This window comes from Cavia porcellus, unplaced genomic scaffold (genome assembly GCF_034190915.1).
Source record: "Cavia porcellus strain 051 isolate PalLab524CR breed Dunkin Hartley unplaced genomic scaffold, mCavPor4.1 scaffold_14, whole genome shotgun sequence".
In the NCBI taxonomy this organism is placed as follows: Eukaryota; Metazoa; Chordata; class Mammalia; order Rodentia; family Caviidae; genus Cavia; species Cavia porcellus.
Window position 1 is genome coordinate 6,737,833 of NW_026947497.1, and position 19,241 is coordinate 6,757,073.

The window sequence follows — 19,241 nt, forward strand, 5'->3', positions numbered from 1 at the left end:
GAATAGTGTGTATATTTTTTCATCTCAAGAATTCTCATTTTAGTATTTTTATGTTTTGTTTCTGTTTTCATTATTTTATAGCAGCTTTCTTAAATGTTCTAGTCTGCCAATATTGTAATGTTTGAGTATTTCTTATCACCTCAATGTTCTCTTGCTGTATGAGTCACTTTGCCTGCTTCACGGCATACCTAAGACTTTTCACTGGATCCTGCACAGTATTAATGATGCATTACTGAGTGCCCAGGTCTTTTCTTTCTCTGAAGATTATTTGTTCTGGCAGGAAGTTAAGCTTCTTGCAAATTAGCTTGATATTTCAAGATATTGTTTTCAAGCTTAATTTTGGCAGGACTTCCATCGTTTTTAATCTAGATATAGTTTGGCTGCAGCACTGTTTAATCTTGCTCTGCTGGCTTCTCTATGTGATTAAAGCTCCATGCTCTTGTGTATTACCGATCAGTTATCAACAGTGGCTTTAGGAGATCCACAGTCCTCCCGTCCGTCCTTCCAGCGGCCTGCTGGGCTCTGAGCTGCTGTGCGCAGGTTAGTGTTCAGCGAGGCTCCGCAGCGCTCTGCGGCAGGTCTGGGGAGCTGGGTGCTGGGTGCTGCTCCCTTCTCTCTTCAGCTTCGCGTTGTCTCTGCTTCCTTCTCTGCAGTGCCATTTCTATGCATCTAATTCATCTGTTTCCTCCTTCTTGCACTGTGATCTACAATGGGTCCTTAGGTAGGAAGGAGAGATAATTTCCAGGTTACCTTGTTTTTCTTGCTGAGGCGAGTCAGACTTGCGCTGTCATATGATGTCTGAACAGAGTTTCTTTTTTCATGTATTCTGTTCAGTTTTATGATTTGTTTACAGCTGGGTGTAATTCCGGGGCCGCTTGGTCCCTTGCAGTCAGTTACACATCTCTTGCCTGTTAAATAATACTGGAAAAACTACCGATACATTTTAGTATTTTTCTCTTAAAGAGAATCATGCTGTTTACCTTTTTTATTATAAAATAAAGTCTCTTGAGAATCAGACTTCTTGTGGATGGAGAGAATAGTGTAGATTTTATATTTTTTCAGATGCAGTCATATTTTAATTTTATATGTCCAGATGATTTAAGTTGAAGTGTAAAATGTTTCTGATTCTTCGTTTGTAATCATTCCGGCTGTTTCTCTGATAATAAGTTTTGTCTTTGTGGTGATTTGCATAATTTCGGCTCTGAGGGGGACCCCATGTCCTTGCACAGTGTCATCCCCCAAGTCTCCTCAGACCCAGGCAGGGGAGAGCCTCACACATGTCCACACGCTTCATCTAAATATCTGCACTCCAAAACTCCTTAAGCCATGAGAAAGCTCCGCTTGTCTGAGAGAAGTTTTGAAATATTTAGGAGTGCTGCACGAGGAACTTCTGTCAGTGCTTGGGAAGAGCTAACTTTGCATAAGTGTCTGTGGTTTTTTTGGATTTTTGTTATCAGCATTTCTGGAAGCTGGAAGTTTAAAATCTGAATTCTTACTGATACCCCACCGCGTGCAGAGTGTCATTTGAGGATGTGTTACATTCCTCTAGTCCCTTTAGTCTTCCGGAAAAGCTTATGGGACATGTGGGTGGGGGTTTAGGATAGGAATGAGACCCTGCTTTCTCTGCCAGGAGTGTGGCTTAGGTCTGGTGGGTGTCAGGAGGACCGGGAGGAGGACTGTATGTGTTCTATATCTTTTCCACCAAGAGATGAGTTCTGGAAACGGTAACCTCATTGCTGAGATTTCCTGGCTGATTATAACAAACCTCTAGGAATTAGATGAAGCTGACCCTAGCCTTTTCGCTGAACAGGCACAGCCTACTAGGCTGCTCAATATTTCATAGTACTAGAGATGAAGATAATGTAAAACTCTCCATTCTTTTTACAAAATACTTTAACTGTATCAAGCGCTCATTTAGTTTTACGGCAACCACTTGGACTTTCTCAAACAAACTTCGTTAGATACGTCTTAGGTCCCAGTAGAGTTCCAGTACAGACTCAGGACTCACAAGAGGACTTCACACAGATATGGTGGTAGTTCTCACTGAAATGTTTTCTAAAGAACATAATTTGTCAATAATGTGTCACGTCTTTGCAGATTAGTCAGATTCGTTTCTGCTGAATGCCAGTTTCTTTTTGCTCCCAAGAGTTTGCTTGGTTGAACTGAATGTTGAATGCAAGCACATGCCTTTATTTCTATACTTTTGTGTTCCTTGGCATGGAAACAAGGTGTCCAGGAGTTACCACCGTTCCATTCTGAGTCATTTTTATAAAGGACAGATCAAAAAGGTCAGCTACTAACAGGTATCTGTTTTATGGTTCTGTGCTTATGTTACAGATTTGAACATATTTACAATCTTGGTGTGTGAATAGCTTATCTAATTTAATTAGCTGTGTATTTACTGTTAACATGTGGTATTGACTGTTGTATATTCACTTAATATGTAGTATCTTCTAATTTGCCTCCTGTGTAAGGGTCAGAAATTCATAGGAACAGAAATGAGGGCCTTATCCAAATGAGACAAATGGTCTACTACCAGCTGCACTGCCAGGCATTGCTTTCCTGAAATATTTACTTATTTATTTTTAATTAAATTTACTGGTACATTTCGGATATACATAATGATCATATTCATCACAGGGAATTTGTTCCCATGCATATTACGGTTCTTTTTTACCCCAGTTCTCTGTCCTCCTCCCTTCAATCTGTCTTCCCCTCCCTATTTACAAAGTTTTGTTTCCATTTTATCCTTTAATTGTTGGTTTTTTTCCCTTCCTTCTTTTCCCTCCCTCCACCCCAATTTTTTCCTCTTGAACAATTCCTTCTCATTTCACAATATCTATTGTGCAGTTTGGTTCTTATTTACTCTTTCAATTTCTTACACCAAGGAGACAATCAGATGTTTACTCAACCAATAACAAATGCTGGAGGGGCTGTGGATTAAAAGGAACCCTTCTCCATTGTTGGGAATGCAGGCTGGCAGCAAACACTGTGAAAATCAGTGTGAAGAGTCCTCAAAATACTAGGATTAGAAGTCCCATTTGACCCAGCTCTTACCCTTCTGGTATTCTCCCACAATAATTAAAAACATCATACTACAGCAATATATGTGTGCTCATGTTTAGAGCAACACAGTTTATAATAGCTAAATTTTGGAAACAACACAAAGGGTCATCAACCAAGAAATGGATAAAGATGTGGTTTTTATATATAATGCAATACTACTTAGCCATAAAGAAAGATAAATTTGAGACATTTCAAGGGAAATGGATACAACATGAGACCATATTCTTAAGTGAAATCAATTGGACTCCCAGGTCTTTTTGAGACAGGGTTTCACTAAGTTTCTCAGGTTGGCTTTGAACTCATGATCTTTGTACTTTACCTTCTGAATAGCTAGGATTATGGGTATGTGTTACCATATCTGACTTCTGTCTGATTATAACACATGTTGAGAAAAATGTCTTATATCACAACTAGTACCTGAAGATATACATATATATATCTGAAACAGGTTTCTATTACCCTACATTTTCTCTTACTGTGTGCAGTACACTCAGATATTTTCTTCTCCTTTTTTAAAAAGATTTTTTAAAAATTTTTATTTAAAGAAAAACTAAACAAAACAGAAAATGGGTAGAAGCAATACATAAGTTCAGAGAAAATATAAACAGTAAAAAATCACTAGTTAATGTATACATATTGTCCTTTTACAAATAGTTGTTCAAGACACAAAAGTGGAACATATAAAGTGACTGTAAACAGTTCTGTTCAACTATCCAATAAAAACTTAGTAATATGGTTGTCAATCCTATACACTTAAAGATACATGCAGTTACCCATATTTTCATTTATGCTGGGATTAAACAAATCTAAAGTCATTCTCAACAAAGAATAATAATATTGCTGGATTTCACATCATGACACTCTGGGATCAGCACTGGATACTACAGTGTCTTTTTTTAAAAATTTGTTTAAAGAAAGACTAAACAAAACAGAAAACAGGTAGAAATAATACATACTTTCAAAGAAAAAAATGATCAGTAAGAAATCACTAGTTGATGGTTACAGATTGTCCTCTTACAAATAGCTATTCAAGATACTAAAGGGGAGCATATAAAGTGGGGATTCAAACAATGAGACTGCAACCAGTTCTGTTCAACTGTCCAACAAAAACTTAGAAATATGCTTATCAATCCTATACACTTAACCATACATGCAGCTATCCATATCTTCAATTATGTTGAGATTGAACAAACCCAAGTAGTTTAATATCACTCTGAACAAAGAGTAATACTATTGCTGGGTTTCACATTATGACACTCCAGGATCAGCACTGGGTACTTTAGTGTCTCTTTTTCTTCAAAGTAACTGTTCATTTCATCATGTGTCATAAGATCAGTTCCCATAAACTCTTTATAGGTTCTACACATGTATGAGTCTTAACATGTATTTCTATCCTTTCTATATTAGAGGGAGAAACAAAACAAAGCAAGACAAGACAAAACGAGAAAGACATATAAGATCGTTGTACAAGGAATTCTACCATAGTTCCTGTGTTGTCTCTTGTTATCTTCAATAGAGTTGGCTAGATCACCAGACATAGTATAATTGAGTATATCAGTACATAACAGTATTAATAACAACACAACTTTGTATATAGTATACAACTTCAAAAGCAGGCAGTTATCAAACCAGAATTGGTATCGTAGAGTCTTGTCATCTTCAGTGTAGTTGCCTATACTCTCAGATTTGATGCTATCAATCATATCAGTTTTGAATAAAATCTGTCAATAACAAAGAGCAGTCAAACAAACCAGATTTAACTAACATCAGTCATAATACAGTCAAGTCATACAAGGGTCCAAATTAAGATAATAGAAAATTAAAGATGATTACTGTGCTATATCCTGATGTTTTTGGAATGGCTGTCTGTGCCCTCAAAACTAATGCCAGCAGACAAACTGGGGCAGAATAAAATCTATCAAAAAAAAAAGAATAAAATCTATCTAAGCAGAGTAGTACGAGTAATGTGGGTTTTAAATATTGATACACTATTAACAATATCTTCTGCCATCTTTTTTAAGACTCTCCCTCCCCTTTCACTTCCCCAGGGTACACTGTGCATTTTGGGGTCTGACCAAGATCCTTGATTTTAAATTGGGGGGGGGGGCAATGTGCTATTTACCTAAGTGATTCCAAACCTTCTCTCTCCTGCACTTGATCTCTAATTGTATTCCTTTACTATTAAAGCCTATGCACAAATACTGGTCTAGTTTGCCCCTATTACTCTCTGGTTCTCTGTCACATAGAGCATTGTTTTCTCATATTTGATTTTCAGTCCATGTATTCTTTTTCATGTTAATTATATTTCCTATAAATAGCATCTCGGTGGACCCTGCCTCCTGATCTACTGCATGTGTGGTTCTTTTTTTAAAATTTAGTGTATCAAGGCCATCTATATTAGAGATTATAACCAACCTTCTCTGCCTCACTTCTGTTATGCTCTTTTTTTGCCATCAATTGTCTGCTTATCTTCTTCATTCTGTTTTCTGCTCCATTTATTGAGGCTTCTCTGCCACTGTTCCTGGAATCCTAGTAGTTTTCTGTCTCTTTAGAATGCCCTGCAGTATTCTCTGTAGGTTGGATTGGTGGTTGCAAATTTCCCAAGTTCCCCTTTGTCTTGGAAGCAACTTATTTCTCCATTAATTTCTAGAGACAGTTTAGCAGGGTATATCAATTTGGGATGGAAGTTATTTTCTTTCAGGGATTGGAATATTTCACTCCAGGATCTTCTTGAGTTGATGGTTTGTGTTGAGAAGTCTGCATTATTCTGATTGGCCTTCCTTTATAGGTTATCTGTTTCTTGTCTCTAACAGATTTTAATATTCTGTTCTCATATTGAATTTCTGGATCTTGATTATTATATGCCTGGGTGTAACTCTGTTTTGGTTGTACGTAACTGGAGTACTGTATGTCTCATACATCTGAATATCATTTCCTTTTCCTATGTTTGGGAAATTTTCTTTAATTATTTCTGTGAATAGCCTTTGTGATTCGTTTGTTTGTACCCCTGCTTCTTCATTCACATTCTTTATTCACAAATTTTAGATCCTCTTGTCATTTTCTAGCCTTTGTATTGATACTGCTTGTTTCCTTGATATTTTAAAAAGTTTTAACTTTCATAATCTCACACTGCCAAACTGTCCTCCAGTTTGGATAATCTATCCTTAGTTTCTTTCAAGCAGATTTGCCATCTTTCCATAGAGTTTTTAATTTCCTGGTAATCTCTTTGAATCTGCTTCATATATTCTATATTTTGTTTATATTCTTCATCAAATGATTCTCTCCTTTGTTTGAGTCCCTCCCTTCTTCCGTCTGTGTCTGCTTGAGGAGTGCTTAGTATCTCTTTTATTAGTCTTCTTATATCTTGCTTTACTTGGCTAAGTATTTCACTTTTGAACTCATCTATGATGTCCCAAAGGTATCTTTTTATGTCCACTGGTACCGTGTCTGATATTGCTTGTTTGCTGTTCTCATTCTCCTTTGTATTTACCTTTCCTGGGTCAATGCTCTCAGGGTTGGGACCTGGGGATTTTTGTTGTTGGTTTTTCTTCCCATCTTCTTTATTTTTCCAGGAGGCCCCAGTTTCTTTCTTTGTTTTTTACAGTTCTTCTGAAGCATGCTGGCTAGGTGACTCTTCCCACTGCAGTGTTCTAATGAGTTGCAGACAGGGGCTGCATATGCTGGCCCCTTCCCTTTGGATCAGTCAAGCTGCTGAGGCCTGCACTGTATTACTATGCACTGCTTCCCCGCTGGGTTAGTCAAACTTCTGAGGCTTCACTACATTAGTGTGAGCTGCTGCCACAGGGAATTGATTTCATATAACCTATTGGGTCTCAGCCAGGTCATGTGACCCAGGCCTAGCTCACTCCACCAATCCCGTTTGGGCGGGAACAACTGACTGAAGTCACTGCTGCCCCTTGTACTTGCCAGTCCTGCCCTGTCCCAGAATGTCATCCACTGGAGCCCCCCTTTCTGTGGAATGGCTCCACTCCCATCACTCACCACAGGTCGATGCAGGCTCCCCGCCTGCTCAGCTCTCTATTTGGCTGGCCGACCCCCGACCTCAGTGTGACTGCACCTCCAGTGAGCCAAAGTGGTGGGACCTTGGATGGCTCGGCAAGTCGCCTGCTTCGGTGGGAGCACCGAACCTTTAGCTGTTCCAATAATAGCACCGGGACTGTATGTTTGGTTGTTTCTTCTCACTTTAGTTTCTTCTTGGGATGAGAGAATTCATCTCCCTTTTTTGGGACTCCCCACACTGAATTATGTTGAATTCTAAGTTGACTATCTCAGGGAGCCTCCGTAGCCAGCTGTTATCTATCCAGCATCTTGCCCCCCCCCCAGATAATTTCTTTTCATCTTACTAAGCAGTACTGGTCTTGTATATGTTGATTTCATGACTCACACAGTGATTGCTGGAGCTGAAAAAACACTGGGTTAGATATTCGCTTTTCGGATTCCTAATAATTCTGAGATGCTGTCTCTGGTAAAGGGCATTTATTTTCTTTTTTCTTTTGGCCACATTTTTTTTATTGTGTCCAAATCTATGTGTCATAAATTTTATCATCTTGGCCATTTAAAGTGAAGCATTCCATAGCAATAAATACATCTACATTGTCGTGAAAGCTTCATTACTAGTTAGTACCTCTGTTAAGTTTCTTTAAGAAAAAAATTTTCCCTAAAAATACTTTATAGTTTTACTACATGACTTTTCCTTCCAGATTTCTCCCCTTTCCACTTAAATTTAACTTTCCTTATTAGTGGTTAAAAGGGTTCCAAGTAAGCTTACAAGCATATTTTAGAAGGAGAACTGAGTAACATAAAAGCCTCCAAATAAATGTGTGCCTCAACAAGGAGGGGAGGAAGGAATAAAGTTTAAGACTAGACACAGCATCAGTAGATCTCCTCAGGCCTCTGTGTGCAGCATAAGAAACATGAAGAAGTGTGTCTAAGCAAAGGAGAGTTTCCCTCGTTCTGACCCATTCTCCATAGAGGAAGGGACCAAGACGTCATCTGGCGTTTATGGTGAGGTTCTTAGACAAGAGTGGAACCTGCTTTTCCTTATGAGAGCATGCCTGCAACCAGCAACCACGCCTGTATTTGGACAGTCTTGTATTTGAACTGAAGGCACTTGTGTTAGTTATCAAAACAAAACCACATCCCAGTTTGTGTGATGCCAAAGAGAAGACCATCTGATGAGGGCTGTTTAACATATTCCTCAGCAGTATGCCACATTATGTTTTTACTTATTCTGTTGCTGTGTGTAAAAATTGTATTAAAGACTAAACATGGTGTGTGAACGCTTGATGGTTTTGATTTTCTTTTCTTTTTGGCAGACATAGGCCAAAAAGTGTTATACTTTCCTTCCATCTCTATGGGATTTATTCTGTTTTATTTTAAACCATAATTTCATCATTTGGTTTCCATCACTTTCTTTTTATTGTAGTGTTACATTTCATCTTAACTCACAGATCAATGTTATGTTGTGTCTAAGAAGAAAATAAACAAGGACAATTATTTTTATTATAATAATTATTATTAAGTTCATAGAAATAATAACTATTTTTACTTTGCTTTGCAGTATTGGTAATGTTTGGCAGACCAATCTAAAATGCTATCATCACTGGGGATTTAGGTCAGTGGGGATTTAGCTCAGTGGCATAAGCAATTGCCTGGCAAGTTTAAGGTTGTGAATTCCATCCCCAGTACCAAAAAAAAAGTGCTTTTATCAAACCATTTAATTTCCAAATGTAATGTGACCTTATATATTTGTAATATATATATATATATATATATATACATATATATATATATATATACATATATATATATATATATACATGTATATATATATATATATATATATATATATATATATATATATAGCACTGTCTCCACTGGGAAGACATTGGCACCACTCTTCAGTGTCTTCAGGATGTGAGTGGTCATTGACTCATCTCTTCTATATAGAGGCAAAGTTCCTGGCTTATGACACTGACATAATGTCATAAATTTAGCTTGCCTTCTTGAATATTATTTCTGCATAGGACGGACTTATTTTGCTGCCTGCAAAAATCATTAGGTGAATAATTCCTGTTTTGATGGTTATGTTTGTTATAAGCTCTTCTGGGAGGTCTGGGCCATTTTTCATAAGACAGAAACAGGGCCTTGAGACCACATGCTAGCTGATGATGTTCCTTGATATTATCTGCTTCATCCACTCAGTAATTTTGAGCACAGCATATTCCACTGTGATTTTCATGAACCCCCTTTGAGCTGACCGCGCCAGAACCTTCAGCTCATCTGGAAGTTTTTGCCAGACTGACTTCAATAAAAATACCTTTTCGTGAGTATTAAGTGAGTGAATATTTATTAGGGGCACTAAAAAATATACGTGTAGCAAGTAAAAAATACTGGGGGAAAATATCACTCAGAATCATCTAGGCAGAGAGAGGACTACTATCCTTTTGACTTAGGGCCTTCTCAATACACTTTCTATTCCACTGGTCCACTGAGGCAGCATGGTGGGGAATGTTGGAGGTAAAAGCTGAAACTTTAGAAGTGTTGTGGGAATATCTTCCCTTTTTAGAAGCCAGTTGACTTAAATCTTAAAATATCAGCATGTTGAAGCATGAGGTTTACAGTATGAGTTGATTCTTCACTCCATTAACTAGAAAAAAATGGTACACAACATGAGAGAAGAGAATGTTCCAAAAGGCAGTGTCACTCTTGGATACTGTGTAGACTGCATTGAAAGTAAAGTACTACAGACCAGGGGACGAGGCGGGAGATTATTACGCCCTCCAATGTAACACTGTGTGTCATGATGGAAGCCAGGAAAGAAGGAAGACAGAAGTACCCCAGACTGTCCTCATCCATTACTGCAGTTCTGAACCCCACATATACATTGGTACAGCTCTGCAAATAACAGCTCTGGTCATTTCTCTACCACTCCAGAACTGTACAATCCAACTAGAGCAAACCAAGTGTTTTATCACTCTCTTTTCTCTTGCTCCAAAAGAAAAAGAAAAAAAAAGACCAAAATTACAGTAACACTTCACTTCACTGATGCATCTGTACACAATTTGGTTCAGGAAGAGAAGCACTGGCACAATTGTATTTCCATTCCACAACTCCACATCAGGTGATGAGCACTCACACAGCCACGGTCCACCTGCAACACAGACACAGTCCCCTTACCCAGAACCACAGAATGAATCAGGTAACGAATTGAGGTACCATTATATTTGCCTTATTTTCCTATGACAGTGAATTGCAACATGACCTATTCTGTCACCCAAACCAGAAACATAGCAATAATCTTAGAATTTTGTTTCTCTTGCATAATACTAAGTCATTTTCAGGTCCCTCCTAATTGAGTCTTGATTACAACCACTCCTCCAGCATGTAGTCTGTACATTGGAGTGTGTTCTGTGGTCAACCAAACAGGTACTTGCCCTGTCAGTCACCAGGAAGTGTTTTGGACATGATTGCGTTTTTTTTTTTTTAATAATTTGTGTTTTTTAAGAGTAGAAGAATTTATTAAGAGAAGGAAAGCTTCTGTCTAAGAAGTGATCCTGGAAAGTGGGTTGCCTGGTGACCCCTCTTCTCAAGGGTGTTTTACTGAGCAAAACCAAAACCATGAGATGAGGTGGGTTTAAGGTGGGACAGACCTATCATCAGTTAGTAAGATTGCAAGTATAGTCACTTAGGCAATATTGATTGGCAAGTCGCAGGATGGTGTGAGGTGGGACAAAATTATGTTTAAGAATTAGCTTACAATAGGAATAGATGCGTGGGCAGTACTGATTAAATGGGAGTCACATTGGGAAGCAAGTCACATAGCAAGTGCACCTGAGATAGACAAGGACTTTCTTGGAAGGTAGGTTAAGGAGGCTCCACTCCAAGTGATTGATGCCTGTTTAGAACATCAGTCACTACTGTTCATCCCCAGGGCTAGAATACTGATTGTGAGATAATTGCTTTCTTGAATGTCAGATTCACAGTGTGAATCTTTAGAAATCTCTCTTCAATTCATCCAGAACTGAAATGATCCTGGAATTCTGACTGTTCCTTGAATCTGGAAATGCTGTTCTGGGGTCACAGGGATGACTGGAAATCAGAAAGAAGTAAATTAGCTGATTGTAGTGAAGGGGTAGAAAGGGGCATAGTTTCTGGCAGAGGTCATCCAATGATGTCTTAGAAATTCTGCTCTTCCCTTAAGAAATATCCTTTCCTGTCACTAAGAGGGTAAACTAAGTAATGTTATATAAAACCCAGTACGTATTACTCTGCTACTTGGACATTTGTAGCACCAAAGAAGTTTGATGCTCAAAGATTCTCATCAAAGGAAGTGGCTATCACCCCATGCTCAATCATACTTATCTGTTGACAGGTGAAAATTATATCAGATGCTTGGTGTTTTGTGCTAAAGAATAAACAAGCGTAAAAAGAGAAAGTGACATTTGGAAAGTTTCTCAATTTGTAGCCTCGAGGAAGGAAAAAGAATGCTAACATTTCTAATACGGCAAATGCATGTGATCCCTGCACATTTCCCATCATGTCCTTTCATGGCCCTAGAAATTAGAACCATGTTCTATTAGGCTCACATTCCATTAGGAATGTTCCCAGGTCATTTTTTCTGAATGAGAAAATTCATTACGAGAGGCATTCATTAGTATCCTCAGCTGGCATTCAAGAATAAGTCAATGGCTTTTCTCACCACACCATTATATCATGGATAAAATACTCATGATGAAATACCGATGTTATAATCCAGCAGTCATAGCATAATTAATATACACTGCACGAAGTCCACATATCAAGGCACTGTGCTGAATACTTTACACATATTAGCTCTTTTGATCTTCAGGTAACCTATAATCTAGATACAGTTTGGTCTCAGTTTTACGGACGTAAAGATGAAATCTAAGAGTGGTTACCCAATTTGTCAGTGGAGAAACTGGGATCCAATTCCACAGAACCTGACCCAAGCCCCTCATGGTGAAACATGATGATTTTCTATTTCTTAGCTTCCATCAAATTGTGGCTAAATACTGGAGTAAGTAGATTATCTGGTCAGGTACTCTGATTCTAGTAGTCATATTTTACCTGCATTTAATGACCAGGTGCCTAACTTAAATAAATGCACACTGGAATATATGCTAAAGTATTCAAAGATTCAAACAGCCTACTCAGTAAAGAATAAGGAGATAAACCTGGAAAGGCATCCAAGGACATTTTCACAAATGTATATGTTATGAGCTTAGTACGTGGAATTAATGCAGAAAATTCTTGGCTTTTATGGATCATTAAAATAAACTCAGTAATGAAAACATTTCCGTGTCCTAACAATAAAGAAGCCTCCCTAGTTTGAAAGGGGACTTACGTGTTTAGAAGAGGGGTGCCCCCTTGCAGGGCAAGCTCTTGCCAGGCCCTGAAGATGCCCCTGCATCTCTTCCCAGGCTTTACGGCTCATGGAGAGCCCAAAGTTTTGAGTGCTTCTGGACGTTTCCGTATCCCTCTCTCCTTACCGTTAACATTCATAGTTTGATTTTCACTCTGCCGCAGGGCCAGTGCTGTGGTTTTGTATCACCCCTTTCTAACCTTGTTCTCACACTAGTCATCTTAGCAAGACTCCTGGTCTGGGGATTTAGCTCAGTGACATAAACCCTGCCTTGCAAGCATGTGGTCATGAGTTTGATCCCCAGTATGGGTTAAAAAAAAAAAAAAAGACTTTGTCTGCACATTTATTCTCATTTTCTTCTGTGACTATTCGTTTTGTTGTCTCCTCTAACAAAAACCATGCATAAAAAACTCTCATGACTGTTTCTCCCAGAGCACTCTTACATGGCTACTTTTCTCCCTAAAACAAGCCAGGCATGGATGGATCAAGCACCTTTCTCATTTCTCATTGTTGTTCCTAGTAAAACAGACAAGTATCTTGAGTCTTGTGGCGTCAGACTCCACCTCCTCTTCATTTCTGTTGGTAATCATCTACTCTTCTGAGTCTCCTCCTCTTATTCCTTGAAGCTTTAGCTCTGGATTACTGATCGCTTCCCATTTTCACTTGAGAAACCTACATTTTTTTTTAAACCAATAAAAGAACAACTCTGACATCTGGAAGTTGCCATACTATTTTTTCCTTGGATATAAACAATCTCAAGGAATATCAAACTCAGATTCTGAGAAGGCGCTACAGTATGATTATTTTATAATTTTATCTAAACATGGAAAGGAAAAATAAGAACACTGTGCAGCCCCAAAATACACAACATCCATTTCTCTTGGCCCAGATGAGTATTTGCTACTTCCCCAGCACATGCAGCCTCCACGTCATCCTGGTGAACCCTGATGGAGATAAGACTCACTGAATTACTCTGAGAACTGTTTCCACTTCTCATGGCATCTGGGCCTAGGGTTGTTCCAATACCTCGGATTTCTCATGTGATGCTCAGATCCTATACTTTGTTCTTGCTAATATCTTTCTGAGACATCACAGTGGTGTGTGTTCTCTGTCTCTGCAAAATTAAAGACCCCACCTTTTGCAAAGACAAGTACATCCCTGTGAACATTACCTGGGTGGGGTCAACACTACTGGAATTTTGGTGGTAATAACCTCACAGGACACCACCCTAATACTCCAGCTCCCTGTCTTTGAATGACTTTTGTTTTCCACTTTACATCAGGTCCTCTCTCATTGTTCTACTCTTGACCTTGTGAGTGCAGCATCTTGATTTCATGAATCCCACTCACAGAATGTCTCCAGTCCATTCCTCTTAGTAACGAAAATGCAACCTTCTGTCTCATGACATCTTCCCTGACTATCTTTGGACCTTAACTCTAACCCAAACATATGCAAACATTTACAAATATATAAATATATGCACACATACCCACTATGTACATTAAAATGTTTACACACTCTTCACACAGATCAACTTTCCAGCTTCTCATTCTGCTTTATTCTCCTTACCAGGTACCACAGTCCAGCACATTGGGCTGACATCCATGTGTCCTACGTGACTATCTGCCCTGTGCAGGAGGGGAGTTTGCTCAGTTGTGGTCCATGAACCTAGAACACCTGCACAGCACAGAGTAGGTGTTTAATAAATGTTTGTTGAAGGAATAAACTAGGAAATAGTAGGATTATAGGATTATTTCCCCATTTTAAAATCTCAATATACCCTTGAACAGAGATGTCTGCCTTAATAAATAACTTTATCTTGAAGACATAAAAATACTGTGATTTGATATTTTAAGCCAAATCAATGACACACAATGCAAATAACTGATATGACATGAGATTTTAAAAATGTAATTATGATAGTTTATTTTTTCACATTATCGGTGCTTTTGTTGATGCCATGTATTATCTATCACTCTTGAATGTGAGTCAAGGAGTTTGACCAAAAATGGAAAAAAAAGGCAAAATACATTGCCTCCCATTCCTGGGATTTGCAGTACTGCGTCAGCTTCAGGTATGGCTGGGCCTTGGTGTTCAGGGAACTATTTCTATTATTTCTTATCTCTTACCTTTGTTTTCCTTTCTGTTAGCTTATCACTTGATCCTGTGTTTGCCATACTGCAGCAAAGATGGGTTCCAAGCTCCATGCTAATGTGGGTCTTTCATGTTTAAGGTCTCTAAATGTAGGAAAGGGATTTTCTTTTTTTACCAGTTTCTCATATTAAAATTCAAAGTAATTCAGTATGTTTTAATACCACTTCTGCACTAACTACTGAGCCTAAGGAGATGAACTGTTCAGATGTCTTTCTGATCCCACTGAGAGAGAGATAGGGACAAGTGATTGGCATCTGTGCTGGATGGGAGGGACTGGTCTTGACTTTTTCTTACTCTTCTTATTTTTATTTATTTATTTATTTTGAGACAGGGTCTCTCTGTGTAGCTCAGGCTAACTTCAAACTCACGATGTAGCCCAGGCTGGCCTCAAACTCTCAGCGAACCTCCCACCCCAGCCTGCCTCAGCTAGGATTACAGGCATGTGCCACCATGCCAGGCAGAGGGGTTTGTCTTGAAAAGAAAACTAGGCAGCAAAAGCAAACAAACATGAAAACGGCTCAGTGTAGCCCTTGATTCTAACGTGACACAAAGCGACAGGACATTCTGTCCTTAGTGCATCTTTAGCAAGGCACAGTGCAGAGAAAGGAGGAAAGCAAAGGAGAGAACAAGGAAAATATGGCAAATTTTCTAGAAAATATTTAGATTTTTACAAAATTAGTTTTAAAATTATTTTAAATGGATTAAAATAAAAAACTGTTCTTGACACAAGTGTAGTGTGCCACTACATAAATTTCAGCATCAGCAAGTTGAAAAATAAATAATGTCTGAGCTTTTGATTAAGTATTTTGAAAGATTTGCTGTGATTTTAATTATGCCTATAGGAGTTTTATTTTTTTAATTATTAGCATATGTTTGCTACAGTTATGAATATGTTCTCTATGGAATATTGGGGTATATACACATTGCATCCTGCTTTCCTCTGGTCCCCTTGCTGAATCATACCATCTTCCTGAGCATCAATAGTGGTCATTCCCAACTCATGCATGAGATGCAAGACACATTCCTATACTCTACACCAGTCAGTTACGTTGCTGGCACAATGGGCTGGATGAATGACATGTTCTCTCTTCTCTTTTGTGCACAGAGTGACCCGAGGATGACAAATGATGGCCTAAAAATTACAATCCCGTGTGGAGAGCTGCCTGCTCTCAGCTGCACTTTGGCACACAACCTTGCAGGAGAGCTCGAAAATGCTTCAGAATGAGAAGTGTCCATTGCTGCTCTCCAGGGAGAATTCTTGGACATAATTTGCCTGCTTTCTATTCCACAAGACAACTGCTGAATTCAACAGACAGACAGCCTTAAAATCTGCAAATATCTTCCCCGTAGCTCTCTGTGATTCTGTACTTGCTGGTCCTGAACACAGCATTGTTGGTTTGTTGAGTGGAAACTTAGTCCAGGTCATGGTTTATTTGCTTGTGATATTTGCCTGTTTTGCTAATGTATAGTGTTTTCCTTTTCTCTTCTTAAAAGGTGATGGTTTCATGTGTAAGCCACTTAAGATGTAAACTGGGAATCAGTTAAGTAATTTGGTTGACGGGGCAAGTGGAATGGGACCTAGTTCTGTCTGGCCGTTGCACCATCCTCTCCTATCATTGGTCTTTTCCAGGATTGTGGAACCTGCATTTGTGAGTTTCAAGCTCAACACTGCAGTACAGGTGGCCTTCCTTTGCCTCTTCGTCTTCTGGTCAAAAACAAGAAATGGCCAAACTGAGCTAAGCTAGTGGACAGGAGGGAGAAAGAGAACAGGATGGGAACCATGTGTACACAGTCCTTATCCTACATCGAGTCAAGGGCTCACTGTCTGTTACCAGTTACTTGAAGTGGGAGAGAGCACTATGCAGAATGAGAACCAGGTCTTGGTCCTCTCCTGGATTAGCTGTGTATGCTAGGATGTGACCTTCCTTGGCCCAGGTCTTTCGAGGTGGTGCAGATTGTTACTGCAGTTCTTTCTAGCTAGGAAGTGCTCTCTGCATTCAAGGCACCACGCTTCCCTTAGTTATGTTACTGATTTTAAGTTTTTTGCATATTTTTCTACTTTACGTTGGATCCAACTTAGGATGCATGTGAAGAATGGTGTCAAAAAGTCATTTTGGCACTTCATGTGCTCTTTTTATCTTTTCTACTGAAATGATTTTGAATGTCAAATTGAATCAGCTTTTCTTTACCATTCTGTTCCGCATATGTTTTACAAAATCTCTGCATAACGCCATGTCTTTTAATGAGTTTGCTCATTGGCAAGCAAATGTTTATAGCCTCGGTCTCTAGCAGTTTCTGTGATTCATGCGCTTAGCTCGGATTCAAGAGGAAGCAGAGGATCATTTTCAGCATGGTTTGGAGGCCAATATGAAGAAGTGCAAGATTAATCACGGCTTTTACAAGAAGAGGCAATTGCACGCGTCCACTTCAGCAAAGGAGGGATCCATAGCTAGAAACCCAACACATGGAAACTCTATAATGACAGCTGGAGACGAAAAGGCAGGCTGAGTTGAGAGAGACAGCAGAGCTACCTGCTTTCATCAGGAAGCAAGAGGCTGTGCTCTAAAAGAGGCTGCAGTCCTTACCGCAGCCTGATCTGCCGGTAAGGTCTCAGGGCGCTGCCCATCGCCATCTGAGGACGGACTTCCGACAAAGACTGCACATGGTTTCTGTGACTGTAGGTGCAAGTATGCACAAGCAAGAGGCGTGCAAGAAGAAAGAAGCTGCTGACAAAGGGCAGGAACACTTGGGTATTGGTTCTAAGGAAGATGAAGCGCGTCTTTCCTTCAGACCACTGTATGGTGGGCTGAACAGCTGCGTTAGGGAGAAATGATGCTTCTGCTTTGTTAATGACCCGAACTGATGATGCACTGACAATGCTTGCATCTCTTTGCCTTACTTCAGAAGTTGTCTTCTCACTTAATGTTGCTGTCTCATTCCCCTTATACTTTATGTTCAATTAGAACTTCTATGTTTACACGTTGGAAGCCTCCTCACGCGTTCATCATATGGTGACTGACATCAGCAAAGGGGGCAGGCGACTGGCTTTTCTTTAAATTCTTGGCAAGGTAAAGACAAGTGCCAGAAGATCTGCCATTGAAGGAAGATATCGCTCATGCTGCGTTTGAAAATATTCTCATTCTCTACATTTGTATAGGACAAGCATAGTAAGATGATGGGTTAAATAGTGGGCAGGATAAGTACTAAATTATTAAGCAACATGAAGCCAAGCTTTGTGGTGCATGACTGTCACTCCAGCACTCTGGGAGTCTGGACAAGGAACAGCTCGAGTTCCAGTCCAGTATGGGAGACTTGGTGATTTAGTGATGCTCTGTCTCAAACTTACAATACTAAAAAAGACTGAGGGGCCATGTGGCTCCCGGAGAAGACCTTGAGTTCAGTCTCTAGTGGTACAAAAAAGAAGAAGGAGAAGGAGGAGGTGGAGGCAGAAGGGAAGGGAAAGAATAAGGGATACGAGGAAAACAGTGTGGAGTATACACAGATATATAAACAACCCTGCACCATTTCTATCCAAAATATGGTTGAAAGAAATATTTTTGTAACCACTTTTGAGGCATGAAATATATTACCCCTTCCTACCATTAAAAGAGAGTAACAGTTAGGTCCAGAACTTTGAGACAATAGAGGAACACATGGGCACAGCCACAGGGAGCCACCTGCCTGTCCTGCTCCTCACCATACTCGGTATTATCTGCAAATCAGTGTGAAGTGATTAAGATACAAGGGTGGAGGGAGGAGAGGGGATGGGGAGAGGAAGCAGAAGTCAAAGAGACTCAGGATGCTCTAGGGCTAAGTATGGGCTCCCCACCATGAACATATTCATTTTGCATTGCAAAGATACAATAATGCAAGTTATCTTTGTAAATAATCATATTTCAATGTGAAAAATGATTCAATATAAAGGGAAAACTAAGGATTATCCTGAGTCAAGTTACCACAGGAATATTTGTTTCCAATTGTGCTGTATGACTCCAGGAATATTTATTTCCAATTCATCATGGAAGCTATTTTTCAATACTTTCATCGTTCTGTCCTTCTAATTTGAATTGAGAGAAGTGAAGTTTGGCAGTACGCTGACACAGTCTGGCTTTTATTTGCTTTGACTGCTGTCCTTGTTGGCTGTGGCGATTGCTTTGTGCCTCCTTTGGTTCACATGAGAACACCCTGCGATCCTCTTGGGACACTTGCTGCGTTCCTAGTGCCCGGCACACTGTCTGGATCGTGTGTGAGGATGGTTACTGCCTACTGGTTACTACCTGGTTACTACCTGGTTACTACGTGGTTACTGACCACTTGGAGGCAGGTGGTACATCATACAGGTAAATGCAAGCAGCACAAATACTTCTCATGTACCAAGCCAATGAAGCTTTTATTAAATGCATAATAACATCACTATTTTTCTTGCCTACTTTGCTCAAGTTTCATGGATGATGTTTCAGGTTTATTTTAATACCAACTATCATTTCACCTTAGACCTCACACTTGGTGCTGCTGACTTCTTTAAGCACTGTTTACTCTTTGTTTTTTTCTTTTAAAGCAAGTCATTATTTTTATTTATTTTGAGGCTTTATATTAACAGCATGTACAGTACTCA

At 39.3% G+C, this 19,241-nt stretch overlaps 1 long non-coding RNA gene across 1 annotated transcript; it reads left to right on the forward strand.

The window, feature by feature from the left end:
- The first annotated feature begins 385 nt into the window (after positions 1–385).
- Positions 386–19,039, forward strand: LOC134478660 (uncharacterized). Its single transcript, XR_010051406.1, has 2 exons — positions 386–540; positions 15,732–19,039. It is a non-coding gene; the product is annotated as an uncharacterized LOC134478660 (long non-coding RNA).
- The last annotated feature ends 202 nt before the right edge of the window (positions 19,040–19,241 follow it).